The 24,041-nt window shown below is 42.1% G+C and overlaps 1 protein-coding gene across 3 annotated transcripts in view; it reads right to left on the reverse strand.

Moving 5' to 3' along the window:
- LOC128301458 (FH1/FH2 domain-containing protein 3) overlaps positions 1 to 12,091 on the reverse strand; it is a 31,218-nt gene extending 19,127 nt beyond the window's left edge. For all 3 annotated transcript variants that reach the window (XM_053037955.1, XM_053037953.1, XM_053037956.1), the window contains exons 1-2: positions 11,982 to 12,091; positions 10,870 to 10,928 (exon numbers count right to left, since the gene is read on the reverse strand). The gene's annotated coding sequence lies outside the window, so the exon portion shown is untranslated. The remainder of the gene's footprint in view (positions 1 to 10,869; positions 10,929 to 11,981) is intronic.
- Positions 12,092 to 24,041: the final 11,950 nt, after the last annotated feature.

Genomic DNA, 24,041 nt, shown 5'->3' on the forward strand with positions numbered 1-24,041 from the left:
ATCCGAAAGTGTGAACTGTTCACGCAACAATCAATGAAAGCGTCTCGCACTTTGAGTCTGATTGGCTGTGTTTTATGGCACATTGAGCTCAAACTTGACACCGACCTATTCCACGCGGCATCCACTGCTTTCACACCAGAGCGACCGGTGATCGAATTTAGAATGAACGGTGATTTTTAAGTTGGGTGAGTTTGCAAAAAACCTGAAGCCATAATTTGTAGGCCATCGTTCACTTTCGGGGAGGGGACCGCGGGGGCAATTTCCAATACCTTTCCTTTGCTCCTTTCTATTCAAGCCGGATCATGTTGCCTTTGTTCATGTTTTGCGTTGATCGATTTTAAGGGGGTCGATTAAAGGTGAAATACTTTCAATTCCCACACTAATTTTGCGCAATCCAGCATTGGCAACAAAAAATGCAGGTCAAGTTCAATATTTGCCACTACTATCGAAGAACAATTCTCCTTTATTTGATAAAGCGTATCTTGTACCCCACCGGTCCGCCTGTTCTGCGTGAACATACTTCCTTTATTATTCACTTCCTAAGCTTCCGTACAACAGATAAGCGCGGAATGAAGCGTTGATGTGTAAAATAAATCATTTCGTTGTCGTCGGTCCCATAAAATAAGAAAAAACGAACGAGGGATCAGGGAATGTTATCCCCTAATTTACCGTGGGGCACAATGGCCGACACAGACGACGGTCAGTAATATGCTGCTTTGACGCAGGGCCGTCGTAAAAAGTGACCATTAATTCGGCAAAAATGGTCGCCTTTTGCACACAGGATGCAATTTATCACCATAATCATAACGCTGCTACAACGAGCAACGAGCGCGCTGGTAAAAAGGGTGATGAAGTACGGGTTGTAATGGTGGTTTAACCGTTGGCTTTTTCTTTGCAGGAAGTTGGGTGTTAATATTACGAATTAGTATCGACAAGCACGGGTTCCCTTCCTTTTCCATTGCTGATTATTATTACCACAAAATTACTTTTAGTGTAAGCTTTTCTTGTGTGTGCGCTGTTTTTCATGTTTTTTTTTGTACAATAATTCCATTCTGTTCGATTTAAACTCAAATCAAATGTTGTAAAAAATAACGAAATTGTAATAAGATGAGGTTCGTTTTTTATGCGTTTTCAGTTTAAATAATATGTAAGCTCGACCAAAGGATGCGAAAGCAAACGAGCGTGATTCAAATACGCTGCCAGAATACATTTCTCTCCGACCGCTTTCGCGTTCGTGCGGAGTATGAGATGTGAAATTTATTCGCTTTTATTGCATCTTGATGTCTGTGCCATCGATTGTACGACCCTACGATTCGGTACGATTCCGGTGAAGCTGCATAAGAAGATGGAAAACCCAATTTTTCCTTTCCGGATGGTTATCTTTTAATAATGGATTCATCGATGGATATTCGATAAGGATATGCTGGCAGCGAACCGTACGGGTCGTAAAAAAGACCAATAATATTTTGCTGAGCGACGCATCGTTTATGATGCATGTCTCTACCAGAGTTTGATCGTTTCTGGTTAAAAATGAAGTCGAATGGTCGTGCCCAAGAAACATTTATTGTGGGCTTTAATTAATATGTTTATAGTATTTTTCGATTTTATATTAATGTAAATAAATTCTTATCACAATATGTTTAATATCATATTCCCTTTAATTGACACTGTTTTCTGCTCATGAAATGAACATCTTAGGGTTGGGAGCCTATCTAAAGCCATCGACCTCGGTGCTGTAGAATGGCGATAAAATGTAGCAATTAATAAAAACCTCAAACATCGTCAGCTGAAGATGCTACCTTAAGCAACCTATATCGGTTTGCTTAAATGCCGCTAACTGTCACACGACGCAAGACCTGAACTTCCAATCATCGGAACGATGTTTGCCCCTCTTCTAATCAACGCTAGGAACTCCAATCTTGCCATTTGCTAAACACTGTGCGAGATAGATGAAAGGAACTCATGGTGTGGAGACTGTATCCCATACCGTGAGGCAAAGAGGAGCGAACGAACTATCTCCCGCCCCGTCCAAACTACCTTACTTCTAGTCGTACTGGATCTTTGTAGTCTTGCAGAAGCCGAGATACGGCAACGCGAAGAAGTTCAAGTTCATTCATTTAAAGGCATTTGGCGCAGTTATGCTCGTCGGCGGTAGTTGTTCGCAGGAGCGAAATCGAAGCCACCCAGAGCCTTTCACGGCCCGGTTCGGTGCCGCCCGCCCAAGACAAGCCCAGACGACTCCCATCGGCCATTCCTCACAGCTTCGGGCAGCTGCAGCAAACTGCTGGGTCGTGTTGGTCGTTTTGTTTTTTGCTTCCCTTCACCGCACACGCAGCTGTCAACCAAAATGGTCAACGAGCTCATCAGCACACCGTCCGGAGCGCGGCCCTGGGGTTGCGCCCGATTTCTGCGCGGGACGGCAAAAAGGGCGGCGCAATGCAATATAGTCTTTCGTGTTTGTTGCCGGGCTTACAGTGGGCTTCGCAAAAGTGCAATGAAAAACTGTCATTCGCTGAAGGGGATGGCAGGAAACCTTTTTTTTCTTGTTGATGCTGCGTTGTTGCTATTTTCTCCAGCAATTCATTGGAGAATGTTTCCGGTGAAGCTTTGCGGCGACACGTTTGCGTTGGCACTGCTGCGGGACGGAAAAATGGCAGTGCATGCTGTTGGAACAAGTTATCTATTGGTGTCTGTATGGCTGTAAGGCATTTATCTTAAATGCTAGATTAATTAAAACAGCTTCTTTAAGAAGCTATCAGGATTTTACGGTGAATATAGAACGTGAAAATTATTTGTGCTCAGAGTTGATACAACAATGATTTTTTTGTAAGCTTCAAACAAATGAAGACAGGAATATTTACAGTGTGTCACAATTGTTTTTAAAGAATATAATAAATATAAGGTTTTGTTTTGATAATTTCTTGAGGTGATGAGGTAAATTTTTAACCATCTCTATTCAATTTGAAGTAGAACATGTGGAAATATACACTGCACTCTCAAGCTTCTGTTAGATGAGATCGATTCTTTTGAAAGCTTTCTCACTTTACAGATTTTTAAGCTCCTGACAGATGTGTTAGGTGAGTTGGACGTTGGATAGGAAAAATGTCAATTAATAAAGTTGAATTCTTCCTGTCATACAGAATACCCCCCTGCTTCTAATAATAGAATTTTATTCTCAAAAAAAAAATACTACTCCTATAGTTATGCCACGCACTGTTGTTGCAAGAGCAAAACGAGAAAACTCGTACACGCAGACACGCGCTACCGATCAATTGAATGCCCACTGTTGGTGGAAGTGAAGAAAAAAAAACCATAAACGAGCATAAAATAAAGATCAAGCAAGAAAATGCGACGTGATTGACTCGGCACGAAGCAGCCCTCGGAGAGGAAAATCGACACACTTAACAGGCGCTTTAAGCTGGCAGAAAAGTTCGACATCAAGCTTTCCATTAGCTGGCGATAGAATATTTGGTACCAACGTGGTTTTTTTTCCTATTAAATGAATAGGTGATGGATGGTTATGGGCGATTTTGAGAGTAATGTAATGATGTATTTTTTTAAACGGGACACAACAAACGATTTGTGTTCACCTTGACTGGGTCAACCGTCTGTTGAAGAGTGAGTCAGTGCTTGCGACATTACCAGCGTAAAGTGATGATCATAAACACAAATTATTAGCCTCCATAAGTGCAGTGCCCGTGTTTTAAAACTGTTTACCCTCACTGACCTTGTTCGAAGCCCTTTCTCAACAAGCCACGGATGGAAAAGAGGTTCGAACCGAGAGCACTGCTCCACGGTTTGGTGTACGTCACTTTGCATCCGACAACACGCGGCTGCCTGGTAAATATTTGGGTCGTTTCAAAGCATCGGCCGTACGTGTGTACACAGTTAAATAGAGACGAGACAGAAGTGAGTCAATCATCTTGAATGAGTCATTCAAAGACAATAGTTGCTCGGCTCAATTATGTTTGCCCGCGTTGTTTAACAATGCTTCACTGTGTGATTAATTTTGACATATGTAAAAGCGAAACCGGTTGTGTATCGGAGTGTGTGGAATCTGTCAAGCGAGTTTGGTAAGCTTCGGCAGCAGCAGTTGATGTCCAGTAAGGTGATAAATGTTGCCCAAATTTTGTGATGCTTCAGATAGTACTAACCAGCTTTCGTTAGCATCATTTCGATTCGTCTTAACTCCAACCAACCGACAAATGAAGCTATCTTCGGAGCTAGAATTAGACCTTAAGTGGCAAACAAAGCACACGGCACCGGTCGAGATAATTGCTACCGTTTTGCTAATAAATAATCACGCTTCTGGCCGGGCACCTTAATAATTCCATTTCAGGAGCCCGATGCACGAATCCACCTCCCGAAATGAAGCCATTCATCTGTTACGATTGCACCGTGCCTGGCATATCATATCTTCCAGCGGTAATCCTCCGGGTCGATGGTGTTCCATGTGGCGATAAAACAAAAAATGAACAAGCGGTCAGAAATTGCCACTTCACTAACCCACAGCAGAAGCACCCTGAGCTGAGCAGCGTGCCGAGCGGTTGAGGGCGTTTTTTTGCTGCTTCTTTATTGCCGATTAGTGAAAGCACGTAACGTCACTTTATTATAAAAACACACACACACACCCTCGTAGCAAAAGAGGCTGTTGAAAGGGGTGTTAATTTTTCCATATTTTCCCCAAGCGTTGATATTCGCCAACGGGTCGTAGAACAACTCTCTTCCTTACTGAGATAATCCCGGATTGAAAAGTTCTCTGATGGAGTGCAGGTATTTCGGAAGCAAACAATCGATTCGGTCAGATTATGGGCAGGAGTTATGTGGATGAACGGGATGAAAAAAGCAGTGCTGGGAGCAAAAAGCGGGCCCTTGTTACGAAGAGCAGTGATTGAATGATTTGCCAATTTTTTTTTGAATGTCTGACGAACGCAAGGTTTTCCCTTAAGGTGTCTTCTGTTCTGGTGCCGAAATCTCGTCAGCTACTTGGTGAGGATTTTTGGTTAGTTTTATTTCCGTGTTTATTGCAGCTTACCGATCGGTTCCCAAATTTTTGCACCGTCACCGATGGCGTTGCTCAGATCCTGGACCGCCAGGATTTCTGGCCTCATTCTACGAAAGCGGCTAATGGAGGTGTCTTCGAGATTGCGATTCCCGTTACTCCCACTGGGGGCAGCGGTATTATTCGGTTGATATCCCTTCGTCCGAACCATTGCTTATGGCTGCGCTAGTACGTTCCATCACGTACCAGCTACTAGTCGTTCTACCCTACCCTTTACGTTTACGGACATTTTTGGCTGAATTCTGCCCGATCATTATGCGGCCCCGTTCGGTGGGGGATACAAAATCCCACCAAACTATCATCGCCGTTCGATGCTAATAAAGTACCGTTTAGTACCAACGATGTTCGATGCGATAACTCCGCAGCTACTTGCAACGTCTGCAGCAGGTGGGTACAGGGTGGGAATTGGAGGTTGTTACGCGGGGGGGTATTCCGCTGAAAATTCTCAAATTATCGTCCATTTGCAGACCATGGTTTGCTTTATTTCTCTCGTGTCCGCATACTTCTGGCGATTCTGGGTTGCTCGTCATCGTCCTCCGTACTCGGGTTAGGTACATTATTATCGATTTCGACACCAGAATACCGAATGAAGCTAATCGGTGCCTTTGGTCTCTTGCAATTCCGTTCTTTCGACCGTGGAGAGTGCGGAACGTTGCAGAATTGAGCAGAACCGAGGCTGCCGGAAAATTGAACTTTCAATCTCCCCCAGTTCTACACATCCGGGGTTAACCTGTTTGGCATGCTATAAAAAGCTGCGGAGGATATTTGGGCCCATGTTTGTTTAAGACAAATCCGGCCATGTGCTTTGCTGCTTTGTTCGTGTAGTTGCGTGCGTAGACCAAATGAGGATGCTACCCTCATGACATCATCATTAGCTGTCGCTTTTCACACAACATATTGTTTGTACAGATACGATTTGGGGGTTTACTGCGTACATATGACCCACTTCGAATGCGTGTCCATTCACACTGTACACCATTTCACCGCAGAGACTGATAAACCTCAGTCAGGATGGGGCTTACTCAGGAGGGTTAAAATTATCAAAAAATATGCTGATAAATCTTCAATGAGATAATCAAAATTAAATATTTTGTGTATTAATTAAAATTTGAGAGCGATAGTTAAATTTACAGGGCTCCTAGAGGTGTTTTATTTATTCCGGATACATTATTTTAAATGTTTGAATAAAACATTACTAACATTTTTTTTAATAAATACGTGTAATCTACATATCAATAGTTTGTAAAAAACTAAACTGTTTAGTATTTTAGTTACTTACAATATATTATTTTTCACTTTAGTTGTCAGTTGATGCAAGTGTATCTGTCATAACAATCATAAACAATAATTTGCAAAAGGTATTCCAAGGCAAATGGTTCAATTAAATTATTAAAACTCGGAAAACATACACAAACAGCTGCTCGGTTGAGAACAACCGTCAAAATAATGATGCTTAAAATGTTACCAACGGCACATGCAAATCAACATGTTGTAGACATTCAACACTTTACACATCAACAAAAGACATGTCAAGTGCTGGCTTCCACAGTCACGAACGTAATCCCATTCAAGCCGAAAAGACCCCGATTGTCCATACATTGTTCAGCGCTATGGTTCCTCAGCGAGCCGAGTGAACATTGTAAGAAGGATATGACCACTTCTAGGATCCATCCAACACCCACGACCACCCATGCGCACAGCCATATTGCGAAACAGTTTTGTGCAAACACTCGACGGGCACACAACAATTGCAATAGAACTGACTTCTGGCACTGGCCGGACCTGCACAGCAGTCGATGATGATGAGTTGATGGGGCCAGAGTCAATGATGCGTCCGTGTCAGCGGCACACTTCATCCGCATTACCATTTTCATAATGATCACTCTCGCCTCACAACAACATCATCTTCCGGCACGGCATCCCATATTCTCGCGGTAGCAGCCACACAGGCTGCGGGGTTCAAACCCCCAACATCATCAGCATAATAATGGTGAAAAGATGGAGCCGGGGAGGAGGTCAGGAACCGTCAGCACGCATGTAGTTGGGTGCGGGTGCGGGTAAGCGAACCCTGCCCCGGTGTTCGGTTCGTTGAGTTCGTATGAATTTATGACCGAATCCGAACCGATCGATGGTTATGTTTTCTTTCGATAGCGATAATTGCCTAATTAGCATAACAAAACATCGATTCAGGCGGCCAGGAGACACGCAAACTACGGGACCCCAGCTCGAAACACACTCCACAGCATCACGACGGTCATTTCTTCTCGTTCGGCATTCCTTGCCCACCGTTTCGATCCCCGGCCACGAATTCCCGTCTGCTGACGGAGTAGCAAATGGTTATGAGCTATCAAAACTGCTGATGCTTGTTGATCATTGATTGCGTTGTGGGCGGTAGCGTTGAATATCCGCTGGATTAATGTTGTGTTAAGCGTCGTTTTTTTTCCTTCAACCCTCTTGTTTCCCTCTTTTTCGTTGATCTGCTCATTGGCGAACAAATCCTGTGACGCTTGGTTGGTGTACTTTCTTCACTCCTGTGCGCATACGGCTGTTAGGAGGTTTTTCGATAGGCGCGCACAAAAGTTCCTCGAACGGTAATTAATGATAGGGCACGATTAGTCTTAACTGTTATTTCCCGAACCATTTTTAGCGATAAAATTTTACGTAATAGTATTTTTACGAGTCGGGTTAACCCGTGTGCCTTTGGCGCACGGTTGTGCAAATTCCCATTTTACTGATAACCTTCGCGATGGAAGTTCGCCGTAAATTAACACGCTCATTCAGCGAATAAAGAAAGCTGTTGCCTTCCCTTACATTCCCGGCATCGGCAATTAGAAGTTCTTAAAAATGATCGAATTTACGATCGCATTTAACAAGACAGTGTGTGTGTGTGTGGCCAACGCCTAATACCGCTAGCATTTAGGGTCTATTTAGGTCTAACTGAGGCAGTGTAATCAATTAGCAAAAAGGCATCGGCATGAAACCGCACGAAACACCACACTGCACTGAATAGTGATTTAGAGGTGCACTGCTACTGAACAGCATGGCAAGCGGGAGCCCTGAAACCGCCAAAGTGAAATTGGGGAAAATTTATCAGCCTCTGTTGGCCAAACCACTTCATTGCACCGCGTTTGCATTGCTGCTTCGAAACCCGGGAGGAGCGTGCAGGGACAAATTGTGGTGGCACAAAAACCAACCCCGACTGCGTCCTATATCCTATCCGACGCGAAGAATGGTTGATGGTACACTGCACTAACCCCGGCAAGCCAATAGTATGCCACCTTTCGATGTGGGACTACACACATTTGCAAGTTCAATGGTGAGCGCACGGAGTTTGGCGGCGCACATTTTGCAACCAATTTCCTGGCCATCCGGAACGATACGTACTTGCGTCAGGAGAGTGTGTGTTTGGTGGAGAATTTGAAAAGCGTTTGGCGTAATGGCATGGAATAAATTTTATTTCCATCCCGGCGGGAACTGTGCTCCCGGAGCAACGAAACGATCGTGAGTACGGTTGGCAGCTCGGTAAAATATCCTGTGTGTAAGTCTAATGGCGAATGGGTTGCGTTTTTTTTTACGATTTCTGCAGTAGATGAACCTGTTGCGTATTGATGGTATAAAGATTGTGTCAAATGCATTTTAGCCAGACAATCAATCTTCATGACATTTGATCTTGATGACTTCTCTTCAATAGAATACAAAACTGCAGTTGAATAGATCAGTTTTGGAGTTTGATGGGGCTGTTCTTTGAACGATAAGACCACTATCAAATCTCATCTGCGCCGGTTCCTTTAGGTTCTTGATGACAGCTGAAGTTCCAACTCAAGACTGCAGGAAAAAAAACTTAGCAAAAAGGAATATCCAAACAATAAAGTACACAGAACATCAAACTTCTTATTGGAAATGTGTAAGTGTCCGTCAAAAGATTGGGTACTCCTCTTCTGAAACTGAGTACCTTGATCCTCAATTATAGATATCCATCGGAACTAGTCAGATCCGTAGAGCATAATGACGCTCTGGGAATTAGTGAAACAATATCATTTATTGATACTTGGAATACTAATACTCAAGGATTTTCAGGTATTCTTGTTATTGATACTGAAGATGTTTAAATTATTAATCTGGACGCACATCTATCAACACTTTTTGGCACACTTCAATGGCATATTTGAAGTAAGAAGCTTTTTTTTAATGATTCCTCAAAGATAATCTCATCCCTTCCAAGTAAGAATTGTACTTATATAAGCTGGGACTCAAATCAATCATTAAATCCTCCTAATATTATGCATAACATGTGGCATAACATTAAAGAATCTTAACTGAGCAGCATAACTCTAGATCATTTCGTCCTTATAACAAAATCGAAACGAAAAGCATGCATCCATTACCTTATCAACCAATGTGGTCACTTTGTTGTGATGGACCGTCTACTTCATTTCATCCTTTGAAGTATCCAATTTTAAATTTATTTACTTTTCGTTGTTCCTCCGTTATGATACGCCGGTATGTCCTTGGTTCCTGGACGCGCTTCGAAGTGAAGGGTAGAACGGTTCGAGACCGTTACGCTTTGACAATTGGTGACGGTCCAATTCCTTCCTATCGATTTACACTTTCGATTTTCAGTTCGGAGATTCTTCCCAGCGCAGTTCCAAACAATAAAAACAACCAAAACCATAGAAAAAATACGAAAAGAAGGAAACACATCACGCCTGCAACATTATATGGCTGGCACGTTGGTGAAGGGGTTCTGGCAGGGTGTTCGTTCTCATGCCGGAACTCATCCGGGACACCCAGGTGTGCCGTAACGAAATCCAAACTCGAACCGTAAACCGAAGTTAATTGAGTGAAACATCAAAGAAGGCACAACTAAGTTATGCAGACGATTGAGACACAGCCAAACGGGGGGCATCACCTGAAGCAAGTTCGATTTCTTTGTCAGTTGGCAACGGTGCTGCTGGTTGGGTAAATGTGAGAAACTTCTGCACAAATAGTCCGGATGGAATTTCGCACTGGAATGCTCTTTGTCTGGGCAAAAAGGATGTCCCGGCGCTAACGTAAAAAAATTGGTGGGGGAACAGACAGAAATTCTTAAATTTTCAAAGGACACATCGTAAAACGTCCTGCATTCTTTGTGTCCGCCAGACAGTGGAGCGTTATTCTTTAGCACGGTGCGTTATGGTAAATTGTTTGTCTTGCGTTGTCACAACACAATCCGTTTCTAGATCTCGAACCCTTCGGGAAGAGCCTTTATTTTTGTTCGCCCAACGGTATAACGTATCGTACAATTTTCTCTTTGTGTAAGCTACAGTATTTAAGCGTATAAAGATTGCATCCTGCATCAGGCATGTACCTTTATTACTTCTCAGGTCGGGCCACAACTACCTCACGCGGTGTACAGTGAAATAAAATTAACTTGTTTGACCATGGCCGTAAAGATCTAAACATCCCAATATACCATAAACATTTATGACCCGAAGCTCCACTTCCCGGTGCACGGAGCACGACTTTCTAAGACTCCCAATTTCCCATCGTTCCCTTCCCCACCAGCAACCGTCACGACCGGCCGTGCCGTGGACGACATGAGACCGTTTGATGACGAAAACAGAATATGATTCCTTGTTTCGTTTAAAGTACCTCTCTGCACGCTCTGCACGGATGGGACCTATGACCGTGCTTTTTTAGAGCGGGTGGGGGCACCATGTTTTGTCATTTGGCTCCGGTCACCAGGAAAAGAACCTGGAATGGCTTTTGGCCCGAGGTGCACACGGCAAAGAACGTGCCCGGGTGTGTAATAATTCTTGCAGACTTACCGATAATGGAGTGAACTCGAACACTGAGCTGCGTACGGACGACCAGTGAATTTTTGCGGCTGTGTAACGAAAATGAAAATAAAATCAGATGAAAGAAACTCGTAAATAGTGCGGTTTATTAGCTAACGCAACCACAAGCAAACGAAACGCTTCCATCCGACAGGGGGATGTACTGTACTGGGCGAAGTATCCGAATTGTTTACTAAAAGTTTAATTAATGCAGCAAGTTATGTAGCATTCTTCTTATAAATCCACTCAATTTCATTACACTGTGCTCCAACCCTCATAAAATCGTTATTCAATTAGTTAGCAAACATTTACAACACATTGTACGTGAGAAAAATTAGGTATAAATAGATGTTATCCTCCAATTCGATGGGCAAACTTAGCTCCAGAAGAACATTCTCAACTCTTCACCAAATTTTCCATCCAATATCTTACACAAACTTTAGCGCAATTGCAATAAAAAAACAACTGAATCTTCCCCCACTCCAACATTGTATTACCACTTGCGGTCATTAGAGTGGCTCTATCCGGAACTACTCTGCATAAACCGAACAAAGATGGAACAAAGTGTCGTACAAAAAAACCAGAAGATATTTTTCAACAAAAAAAAAATAGCAAGAATCTTCGATTCAATCGCCGAACACGCTGCGAATGTGGAAAGTGTGCACAGATCCAACTTTGGTGACAGCACAAAACGAAGTCGTTACAAACTATGGCTCCCTGGAGGGGGGGAGGGGGGGGGACCTTGCACTACCGGACGAAACTTTTTCAGTATCTTGAAAGCAAAACTTGTGCCCTGAGAAAGTGGCCAGTGAAGTGTTCCCGCAAGGAGGGCTATGGCGGTGTGTGTGCGTAGAGCGGCAAAAATCCACAGTTTCAGAAGGCAGAAGAAAGCGCACAATTTGCGCGCCTCATTCTTTCGCGAGGGAAATTAATGCGTTGCAATTAGCTCGACAATCCCGGCCGCCGGAAGTGCCGCGCAAGGATGCCTGTACGACCAATTTAAATTCATCCCATAACGGATGGAGGGAATCGGTTGCTGGTGTGTGGTGATATAAAAAAAAAACGGTCTCCTCTAATTCGAGTGATTGCAGCGATTGACTTACTTCGAGTTAAGACCTTCAATGTCTTCCGATTGTTCGGCCAGCGACGATTCCAGATCGAGGTACGCTCCATAGTCTCCATCTTTGTACACCTGCAGAGCCGCATCATCCAGCTGGAAGGGATTGTAAAGAAGAATAGAATAGAATTGTTATTGAAAACTGATGAAGGAATTGCATATCAACTACTACTACTGTTATACTACTAAACAACATGATTGACAGGGGGTTCTAATCTCGTCTAGACCAGGTCACCCATATACTAACACCGGAATGAAAACTAAAGTCACAGTATTTATTTGTTTAAATATTAGGATATGTAATCAGATAAGGAGAATAAGAATTAATAAAAATAGACCCAAAAATACCTAAAACACCAAAAAGATAATAAGTTTGAAGATCTTTAATTGATGTGGGAATAAAAATCAATTCGTTCATCTTAGCATTTGTGTCAGATTTCCATCTTCTACAATTTTTTAAAGCGACTTTTATCTTAATTTGTTGACATAAACCATTGACTCCGAAACGCACGATATCAAAATATACAATTGTGTGAATTAACACGATCTGTAAAGTGATTACTGACCACCCAAAACGAAAGCGAACACATCCTTGAAATATCTTATACACTAATTGAATTGTTTCACCAGCTGTAAGATATCTGACATCGACATGTTGGCAGCACATGTTGGAGACATTAATTACATTTAATTCCGATATTAAGAACTGTGTTATGATGTCGCGTTATGGTGTTCACATTAATAGCTAATTGCTAGATCAGCCACATTTTCAGAAAGACTTGATGGCGTTATAACCTTCAGCAAATAGTTGTTTGGTAAGGTTCAACAAAGGCAGTATGTTGTAAATACTCTAAGCTTTACATCTCTCAGCTGTTATTCTATAATGCATCAATAGGTGCGGGGCCACGAGAGCTGACTAAATGCTGACAAATTTGACAAAACGGAGCTTTTGTCACTATTTGTCAGCTTTTGTCAAACTTCATGTTGTAAAAAATATATTTTGCATTTAAAGTACATAAGCTTGATTTTTTAATTAACTATAGTTTATATTTTATCATTATTCCTCAGATCTCTTAATATTTACACAAAAAAAAATAAAAATATGAAAACTACTTGAAATTTTTTAGCTACTTGCTGTGTTACTTATTCATTTTTTGATAAAAATACGTCATCTGTTTAAGCTAAAGCGAATGGAAGAAAATTGCGAAAAACTTAAATGAAAACCACAAAAATATTAGCTTGTTGTGGTGTTGGTTTCCTTCTTACGGATTCATATATCCACTCATAGCGATGCAGCTGTACTCTCTCTGCATCTCGACGTTTCCAATTTCGCTCCGAATAATCCCTTGAGATGAGCAACCAGACCGCAGCAACGCTTCGCAAGGCGTATGAAAATGAAAATTTATTATTTAATTTTATGGTAGGTGCTCATATTTCGGAACACCTTGAACAATTCCTTTTTTTGTGTCCGTTTCATGTTTTTTTGTTGTGTGCTGCTCATCGTGGCTTGAAAAATGAATATTAGCTCTATCTCTGCTCACATCGAGTGTGTTTGACCGCGTGTGTGTGTTTCGCGTAGACGAGGCGAAAACAACAAAGTGCATCCCAAATTGGAAACTGTAATAACGGGCCAGGCACAAATAACGAAGGTAACAGAGATACACACACACACAAGCAAAACAAAAAAACACCAACCAGCAAAAGCGTCCATAGTGGCCATTTTTATACGCATTCCCTTTGCCACCGCCCGGGTGGACGGTACCCATCTTCGGTCCACCGCACCCCATCTCGTCGTTCGTGATGAAACATTGAAGGTCATAAATCGTCCCGCTGCAACTCTGGATCATTTCCGAATGGTATACAATACAAGTGCACCGGTCAGCGATACGGGAAAAAGCGATGCGCTCGCAACGGTTCGGTGCGTTTTGTGTTTTTTTTTTCTTTTCTTGCACAGACCAACCTCAACACGCATCCATTGGCCCAATGTCCATAAACCGCAGCGGTGAAATACAATACGGCACGGGCACGGCCAGGGCGGGGGTGTGCTTTGTGCGCAGGATGCAAGTGATAAAACAATTTATCACATTCTGACAGCAAAGGAAAACACACTGCTTCTTTAGCCATTTATAATTAATGTGATGCATAATCCGGTCGAAATTTTAGCAGCTTGTAGTGAACCAACCCGAAAAAAAAGTTCCCGAATTAAGAGCAATAGAGAGCCGTGCGACAAATAGTGTGACCATTTTTTATTGTTTCACCTTTTTTTGCCTCTCTCTCTCTCTTAGCTTTCGAGTGGCCGGTTGTTTTCCCATCTAATGAAGTGTGATAAAAACGGTGTGTAAAAAAAAACAATTTCTGTTTTACGATACTCTTCCAATTTTTCAAGAGGGGAACAATAATTAAGTGCATCAAATATTTATACGCATGTTTTGCATGGTTCTTTACACTGCCATTCTTCTGCTTACATTTTTTTTTGCAATCATGATGATAAAACGTTAGCGTGTTGCATATAATCATATTTTACAGTATTTATTTTCGGGCATTATTTTCTCACAGGAGGTGTCTTTGGGCTGTCATGGCTGACTACTCTCCTTTTATATGTACAGCATAGATACTAGATATGTGGATCACTCCGGATTGGATATTGTGAAAGATCTGTCGCATGTGAAACTAGTCTCTGCCTTGCGGAAAGATAGAAATAATTATAACTACCTAAATAACTACTGTAATGAGCTGAACCACTACTGAATTTAACTATGTTAAGAAATTATAATAAAGTAAGTCAAAGTAGTACCGCAAATCAGAAAACAATGTAGCTTTAATCAAATAACTCATACAGCTACGAACATTACCATCGAATAAAGATGGGTCTTTAAATTTTGGCGAAATATGTTGGCGAGATGTAATCGAAGAACCAGAAGACTTCTCGACACATTGTTGATCATTAGGATAGGGATATTTTCGATCATAGCAGTTTAGCTATGAATAACAATTTCCTGATTTATAAGAAATGAAATTAAATAGCAGAGTTTGTCTACTTTTAGTATGCGTCTTAAGTTATACAAGAAAAGGTATAGTATTGTAGTACAACAAACTTCAGAAATCAGTTTTTAAAGTATTTGAGTTGAAGCTCTTTTTGGTGTCTTTTTAGTCTCTTGATCTGGATGTTGATTTTGGTCGAATACATGTCTAAAAGTATTTTCCACGTCGTAGAACCATCTGATTATTTTAAAAAATGCCGTTTCTTTTCGTAAAATAACTGTGAATCAGTAGAACTTTACTAATAAATATAAACAAGCGGGATTGTATAACCAATGCTTTCACAAACAAAGCAAACAAGATGGGACTTCATTCTATCCCTCGCCGTAATGTTTGATTTCAGTTGCTACAGCGAATCACTTTACACAATGCTTCCTGTTTCACGTGGGATAAAACAGAAGTAGTACACCGGTTCGGTGTTTCTAGGTGTTCCCTCGCCCATATTAATGTGCGTTGTGAATAAGTTACGTATTTTTCCGCGATACGCTCGTCAGCTCAATCGGCCTTTCTGTGCCGCCGCAGTTCTTTCGGGTCACAGATTGAAGCACATTGAAATCGAAACTAGACGATAGCCATTTGTGCACACGAGCGTACGCCTGCATATAGCTTTCGATTTCATCCGAAGGTGCCATTAATTATATGTAACCGTCACACCGGTTTCAGACCCCCGTAATATCGGGGACGACGCATTCTACATCGAGCATTGATTGGTAGGCCTCTCTTTTCGGCCACAAAGACCCGCTGCTAACAGAAAATGAAAAAAAAACACTCACACACGGAGACGCCACATAACTGAGTCATTATTATGATTTGCAGCCAGAGCGCTCTCCTCCGCTTACTGCCCCCCGGGTGTTCGGCTCGGATGGTTCGCTAGAAGATGCCGCCGGGGGAACAAGATCCATTTTATGCTTTTCGCCGCTCACAACAACACCGGAGGCCGCCCTGTTGTGCTGTGGTTTCGAATGCGCGTAATGATGCGCGATGCTGTAATAGATGAAGCGAATGAGCGATCGTTTGTTCGGTTCGGTTTCGCGAACACTGAGCATCTTCCGTGCTGATGCCCGCCGATTGCAACGCGATACCTTGGGACGCGCGCGCGCGGCGAAACGGCACGGACACGAATGTCGTGATACACCATTTCGCTAAGATGGGCTCCGGAAGAATGGGAAACGATAGTTGCCAAAGCGATGTAAAAGCGAGATCCAATCGATAGCGCCGGAACACGTTCGGGGCGGAAAAGCGAAGCGGGGAGTAGTTGTGTGTGCGTTTTCGTCAGAGTTACAGCGGACTAAAAGCAGTTTTCTTGTGGTCAACAATTTGACATCTTCAGTGATGAACAAATTTCAAAACATTTTTCTCTATTGAAAATTAAAACAAAGATGCAAAATCGAGTTGAATGCAATATGAAAGCTAAACCTTGCGCACTGCATTGCAACTATCGCAAAACCATTGAAAGTAGTGCCTTGACACACGCGTTAGTGCCGCGCACAGCGTGTAACGAATAGCATCCGGTTTGAACGAGCGTCACACAGTCGCTACACGGATTTCGCTTTTGTTGACGAAAAAGAAACCGTCGAGCATGAAGACGTGAAGCTCTCGCATCGAAAGTGTGGCCGCCAGACAACACAACCGGCCCTTCCAGCAAGCAGCTTAATTGAATTCGTACTCACTTTCAATCGATCACCTCAATACACGGTTCGCGGTCGGCTGATGGATGTGTGCCGGTTTTCTTCGTTTTATGTAACCGACGATATCCACCCCGGCCGACCGTTTAGCCATTTGCATACTACCCGAATGCGTACGCGTGACGAAAGGCAGCCACAGTGCCGCGTACCGCATTTCCGTTTGCATGGCGCCCCGGTTTTCACCTACTGACAATTTCCCGAGTCCATCGACATTTCGCTCCCCGTCGGGCAACGCCACGTGCGGCTCTTCTCTTTCCGAAACGGCGCGAAATAAATCTTACGGTCGCGAAACGGTCACCCAAGCACGGTGGTACGCCACATTGTAATGCATCTTGCCAATAACGGCTCGTAACGCCAGTTTTGGGCCATTTGTGCACCGGGAGATCCGGCCCCGTGCTAATGAACGAAACGAATGCATCAATCTGATTCGCGGGTGGATGGATTCGCTTCGCCTGGTTGTACGCGGAGGTCAGTGCGAAAACAACGATTTCGTATCTGATCGCACGGTGATCGATGGGATCGTGCAGGTAAATGTAGGCTAACGTAGCGAGATTTTCCTTCGATTGGCAGTGGTAAAAAGATGAAGCAACCGAATGGGGTGGCCAGAATAAAGATCACCCGGGCCTGTTTTGCTGGGAAGGGAGCGTCATTTGAATTTCTATAGGAAATAAAACCCAAACCAAACATCTAGATCTGCAGCTGGCGCCATCGCGATCGTGACAATAGTGAGAATGGTTTGCACCACAGGGCCCACCAGCAAACAACGTGCCATTAATGCTCCTTTTACTGCAGGTTAGCAGCTCGTGAACATTGATGAAGATGCGTTAACATTGTGCGGTGCGTTAGAAATAATCACTGTGTAAGGGCTTTTCGATCTAACATGATCATCATGGGGAATGAAGCTCTTGTAACATCGTTGAAATCTCTCGGTAACACGTCAAATGCGTCGATTCTTCAGCGAAATCGTTTGCTTTGTTGAGTTATTGTTTGAAGCAACCGAAGGATAAATGAGATAATTTTTGAATACGTAATATTGCGTATATATGCTCAAATAACGAGAATCGGTTTAGCTTTGGATCTGATGATGTTACTGTGTTTTATAAGTCTTTTAAACGTTTATCTCCAATTCTCAAGTGCATGATGCATCTAGCGATTGAAGAAGCCTTCTGTTTTTCAATCATTTCCTTTAGGTCATTTTCCTTTTTCATCCTAGAGTAATCTTAGGTAAGTGTTAGTGTGAAATTGTAGGAAATAAAGCTCCTAGTATATTCTCCAGTCGAAGAGTTTCGTATATATTTTGAAATACAGGCAGTACCTGAGACTTCCTTCTCTGTACTTAATTTATTTAGCGAATCAGAAAAGAAATTAAAAACAAATGTTTTATAATACAAACAAAAGGTTATTTCCCCAAATTTTAAAGAGAAAGAGAGATCGAAGAGAAAGAAAAATCGCGTAACTCGGGGATCATTAAAATTTATGTTTTAAATTCGATAGTTGTGATAGAAAGATTAAAATAAATTATATTATAGAATACGAAGGTTTTCAACCAAAAACCTTAAGAATTTCTTAGAATTTTAGCAGTTTTTAGAATTTCCATTGCTATAACAACGGATGTGGAAAATTTAATGTAAATACAGTTTATAAGGAATTAAAATGTTGCAAACGATTAGATATTGATAGTAACAGAATAGATAATGAACAAATATTAATATATTTGAAATATGAAGAAAAACGCTAAGATAATTGAAATAATTAATAATTATTAATTAATAATAATTGAAATAAACGAATAATTCAAGCCACTAATTAATATTGATGCACAGTTTACGTTCAATATAACGAATTATTTGTTTATGTTTCCGTATTTGATATAATCCTGTAGCAGCTCACTGCATATTGCATGCAAGCGTAAATCCCCAAAATCCTATTCAATTTGAGAGAAAACATGGGAATCAATGGAATTGCAACACCGCTAATGTATGTTCACATTAACACTTTCCATTTTAATTTAATCGATTAAGCATACAACATCACCCCCCTTTTTCTCATCACCAATTCACTTCAACGGATAAAAAAACCATCCTGTCCGGTCCAGACATTCATCACAACATACGTTAATTTATCAAACATCCAGTACGACCATTAACACCCTGCCAGCGGTGGATGTCTTGCGTGCAGTAAAATGGTTCCCTTCGGATGTAACAGCTTGTCGCGGAAGCTTGGAACACTGTTTTCATTCGTACAGCAGTGCCCCTTCCCTGTCCTCACCGCCACCCGTCACCGATGCACTGCCTCGTAAATGATCGTTCCATAAAAAGTAAACACAATCCATTAGTGACAATATTCGCGACAAATTCACCAATCTTCAGCTTAAAAGCAACATTAGCTGCAACAACTACCGAAAGGCCAAGGCATTTGTGCCACCTTTCTTCGTCGTTTTTCTCCCTCCTCCCCGATCTTGTCCAGTTGGGAGGGTAGCATTATTTGGGCAGGTCAAAAAGAAACAACACAAAATAAACGCAACCGCAACAATCCGAACGAATTCGAGCAACCGCCCGTGCAATTTATTGTTATTGTTTTCGCAAATTAACGCCCGACACGCCACCGAAAACGGATGGAAACTTCGCAATTTTCTCCACCGGGCGATTGAGTGAGTGAGTGAGTGTGTGAATCAAACCACTCGATCGCACGAACGGGGCGAAAAATTGTCCAAACCGGCCGGAGCCGGAAGTTGAAACGCAACGTGTCGGCAAGCGAACGGGCAACGGTTCCGTTGAAGCGGGTTTGCAATGGCACCCGGCCGACACTCGCCTGCGAACCGACCACAAAACGTGACCCAATGCGAAAGGCTTTGTACGTGAACGGATAACTGAAACCGATGCTCGCCACGACAATCGAATTGTCTTGCAATGTTTCTTCGCGGCTTTGCGCGGTGCCGCGCATCGTTTGCCTTTTGTTTTGGCCAATTTCCACCAGCGAGCGCACCGCGTACGGGCGCCGATCATTGAATTTTATGGTGGACGTGCGGAAAATGGGTCGGTACTGGTTGGCTCCAGCAGCAAATAAAAAAGCTAAAAATGCGTTATGAGCCAGGTTGACCAGCAGATGTGTGTTTGATGTTATCTAACTGTACGAATTCAATTTGGTGGAAGAGCCAAAAGCCGGCTAATGGAATGTAGGATAATGGAGGTAAATTGAGAAGAAAAATGCTTCCACGGCACATTCTTTACGGCTGAAAGCGTATGAAATGTATGGCAAACTTTGAATGGTAATGCGAGTCTTGGAGTAATCATTGATACAGTTTTTATTTGCCTTGCTTTCAAATATTTCCAATAACCTGTATAAATGTATCGATAATAATTACACCAGCTAATCACGATTTCATTTTTCTGACAGAACCCAAAGCTTTGCTCACTCAATCGCTATTTACATGATAATTTTGAACTACAGATAGTCCTCCAGATATAATACAGGCAGTCCGAAATGGTGAAAAATTGCTTGAAAATGCCTTTTTGTCGTATAAACCACTGCTTTCTAACTTAGTTTAATGTAATTATTCTAAAACTCGCCTGATTCGGTGAATAAATTAAGTGCAGAGAAGGAAGTCGACGCTGTAACATTGAAGTATAAACGAAATTGCACCCAGATTTGACATTTGTCGAGGATCTCCCATGGATTATAGCGGTCCGCTATAATAGTGTATCACGGCGACTGTCAGTACTTACTAATTATAGCAACTGATATTAACTAATTAAAGCATATTTATGGCTTTAAATAAAAGCTCTTATCATGTAAATAATCAAATCTCATATAAATATATTCAACTAAAACCATGAAAGAATATCAACTATCCACCACCATTTTCGACGATACTACTGGTTTTTTTTCGCTATTTCGCTTACCCTTTGTGGAGCGCCAAGATGCCGGAGCAGTGCACCGAGCTGTGTAGCCAAGGGCACGGCACTGGCGAACGAAAACACTGGAGCCCGCGACGGAATCGGATACATCGACAGACTGTTGAACGGGTCACTATCTACGAGGTATTGCACACGAACCGTGATTAGTTCGTCCGGCTCCATTCTGTCGGTGATTTGACGTTTTCACTGTCCTTCTTTGCCGACCAGCGATAGCACGTGGCTTATTTTTTTTTTCAGCAATCAGTATTTCCACCCAACAATGCTCTCCAGTTGCTATCCGCAATCCGTTCCTGCCGTACCACACCGGAAGCTAGACCGATTTCAGCAAATTTTCGCGGTTTCGCGTGGTTTGCACTAGCCGGTAAAAAGGACATCAGTGAATCAGAGAGGATCGTCACGGTCACGCTGTGTTGCCTGCAAACGCACCATCGGCGAACGGTAGCCGGCACTGGGAAAAATCACGCATAGACAAATACACTACCGGACACATAGCACGAACAGCACAAACACTCGGATAAAAATTGCACACGTTAACACTGGTGCCGCTGCGTCATTGCTGGTCGGTTGCTAACGAGAAGAGCGTACAGAACTACGGACCCGCGATGCACCATTATGCGGTGCAGTTATCGTGTGCATTTTGCTGCAGCCATTGGGAAAAAATACACAAACACACACACATACAATTCCCCGGAAGTGATTTGCAAAATCTGATACGGTACGAAACTCCAGAACCTGCAAGGATAGACCATTTGAATGTTTAGCCGAAAAATCAATCCAACAAACGCTTCCAAAAGAACCTCTTGCGCACTTGGTCTGCGGAACTCGTTTCAGTCACTGCGGTTTGTTCACTGGTGAAGGAATGGCGCAGATTGAAAGGGTGAAAAAAGAAAAGTGAAACATCAACTACATCAACCACATGGAATGGAAGTTTGCTTTTTTCTAACGCTTCACACACAAAAAAGCACATCCGCGGCCTCAAAATGCAGTTGTCATGCGGTTTTGCTCGGGAATCGTTTGATAAAATGCGCGAAACCATACCGCGGCCTACTATGTGACAGACAGCGAGAAAAAAAAGCAGGCAGATAAATAAATCAGCTCAAAACTCTGCATCGAAAGAATTGACGTGCATTTCCCTTCACTTCCGGTTTGCGGATGCGAATTCTTCTCCTTTACATCGGCGGCGGTAGCGGATAGGGAAAACTACAAACGATGGGAGAGGGAGGGGGGGTGGGGATTCGAAATGCATCATGCCGCATGATGCGTTTGGGTCGCATTTCCACATGGCAACTCTCCCTTTTTTGCATCTTCCGCGCCACGTTTACGGTGCGCTCACCCTTGATCGCAGCTGATGCTTTACTGCTGCCGGAGGCGATAATTGATCAGGTTTTCAAGTTTTTTTTTCCGAGCTGATTCGCTCTCCACAGCATGGCGCTCTCTCAATCACACGAGAGCCGCCGGTTGGCCGGTGTGTGCAGCTTCCTGTTTTGATATCAAGCGCGTAGCAATAAATAATTTCCATTGCAAACAAACGCATGGAAAGTCATGTAAAATGGCATTTTCGCCACCCGCTGTACGTCGCCTCTTGCTCCCAAGCAACGTTTATTTCTCTTTTTCTCCCCCATTGTTGGGGTTGTCTCTTTTGCGGTTCTCTTCACCTTTCTCTTCCTCATTCTCGGTACGTGTGAGTGGTTTTATTTTTAAAAGCCGTTGTGTTTAAAACACGCAGACTGATCGCAGCATGCTTCTCACAGGTTTGTAATAAACAGTAGCAGTAGCATTCAACATATTCATTGAAGTGATAATCCTCTGTCAATTTCCAATGCCAACTGACGATGGGGACAAAGTTACTACCCCATCATTAATCGTTTTATTCAACAGTATTGAGATATTCTTTTGAAGCATCAATTTTTAAAGTACCTCGGGGAATGGTCAGCAGCGGGTTTAACGGTACGCGTACTGAGCGGCCGCGGGGGGCCCCGAGCTAGCAAGGGCCCCCGAGCAAGTAAGGAGCATCGAGCTTCAAACAAGCTCCTAGCTAAGCCTTCCTAGCGCACGTTTTACACTTAATTTCAATAAAAGATGCTCACAATACTCATTTCTGTGTTATTTTTCATTATAATGTTTAATTATTCGGTTTAAGTGTTTTTTTATAGAATTATTTATTTCATAAGTATAGAATGTAATGTGAAACAAATCATAAGATTGTTGGTATGTATTTGTTTTTACTTATTTAACAATTTGACAAATTGAAAATATTATTGAAGGTGTAAAAGTACTTTGAACACATTTTCTCTCCTGTCCAATGGTTGTAGTTTTTCACTTTTTATATATTTTTTTTTCAACTAAAACCCAGCATTAGAAAATCCAGGGTTTGCAAAATATTTAAAGTGGTTATAACCTAATTGCCTAATCGATATTTTTGTAACCTTTATTAATACTTAAGTGATAAATGGTTTACTAATTACTGAAGAATGGCCTGAGCGTATTATTAAAACAAATAAAATAGGATTTTTAATGCAATTTTACCGGCCGTATTGCTTCAATTATAAATTTGAATCTATAAAGAAAAAAGTACGAATTGAAAATAATTTGTAATTTTATGGGGGCCCCATTTTTTACCGCTTAAGGCCCCGGGACGTGTAAATCCGCCACTGGGAATGGTAGCTTCAAAGATTGATTAATTATTATAAATAATTTAGCTACATTTTCTCTTTGACAATACAAACTCCAACGAAGTCTTGAGAGATTTTCATCATAGCTTTATCTTGAAGTGCTTGTGTCTTACAAAATTCTTTTGTTCTGAAGATCTCGGACCTCTCTAGACCAAATATCATCTACTGATATTAACCATCTAATATTTACTTCAAATATGCCATCTCAGACATTTCAAGTTGTTCTGGATATCATTAAATCTACCGTTGATTACACCTTTTTTTATCTCTGGACAATCATATGTTTTGTCTTTTCCACATTTAAAGCCAATTTTGTGTATTTAAGCTTATTTTTAATGTCCCAGTGAAACTCACCGGAACTCTGTGGAACTACCCGTTTACTTTCCGCACATACAAACACTCAATAAGCAAAAGCTTAAATATCAGTTATAATTCAACATTTTCCCCTCTAATATGCCCTCAATATGTACAATTTCATTCGGCACGGCGAAACATCACACTCAACAAATATAATAGCAATGTTTCGTTATTTAACATTTTCCTTACCCTTTGTTCCTTCCCATTCGAGCGCTTTCCCACCCGCGTGAACTCGCAAACGTTGTGCAAATCAAAATTTGAACAAATTTCGTGCCATACAAAGCGGTGCGGGTGGCGTGATATGGGTGCGAGAGAAAATTTCGCACCGTAGCAAATGTAACAAACTCCAGCCACCATTCATCACATTCAAATATTG

This window comes from Anopheles moucheti, chromosome 3 (assembly GCF_943734755.1).
Source record: "Anopheles moucheti chromosome 3, idAnoMoucSN_F20_07, whole genome shotgun sequence".
Lineage (NCBI taxonomy): Eukaryota > Metazoa > Arthropoda > Insecta > Diptera > Culicidae > Anopheles > Anopheles moucheti.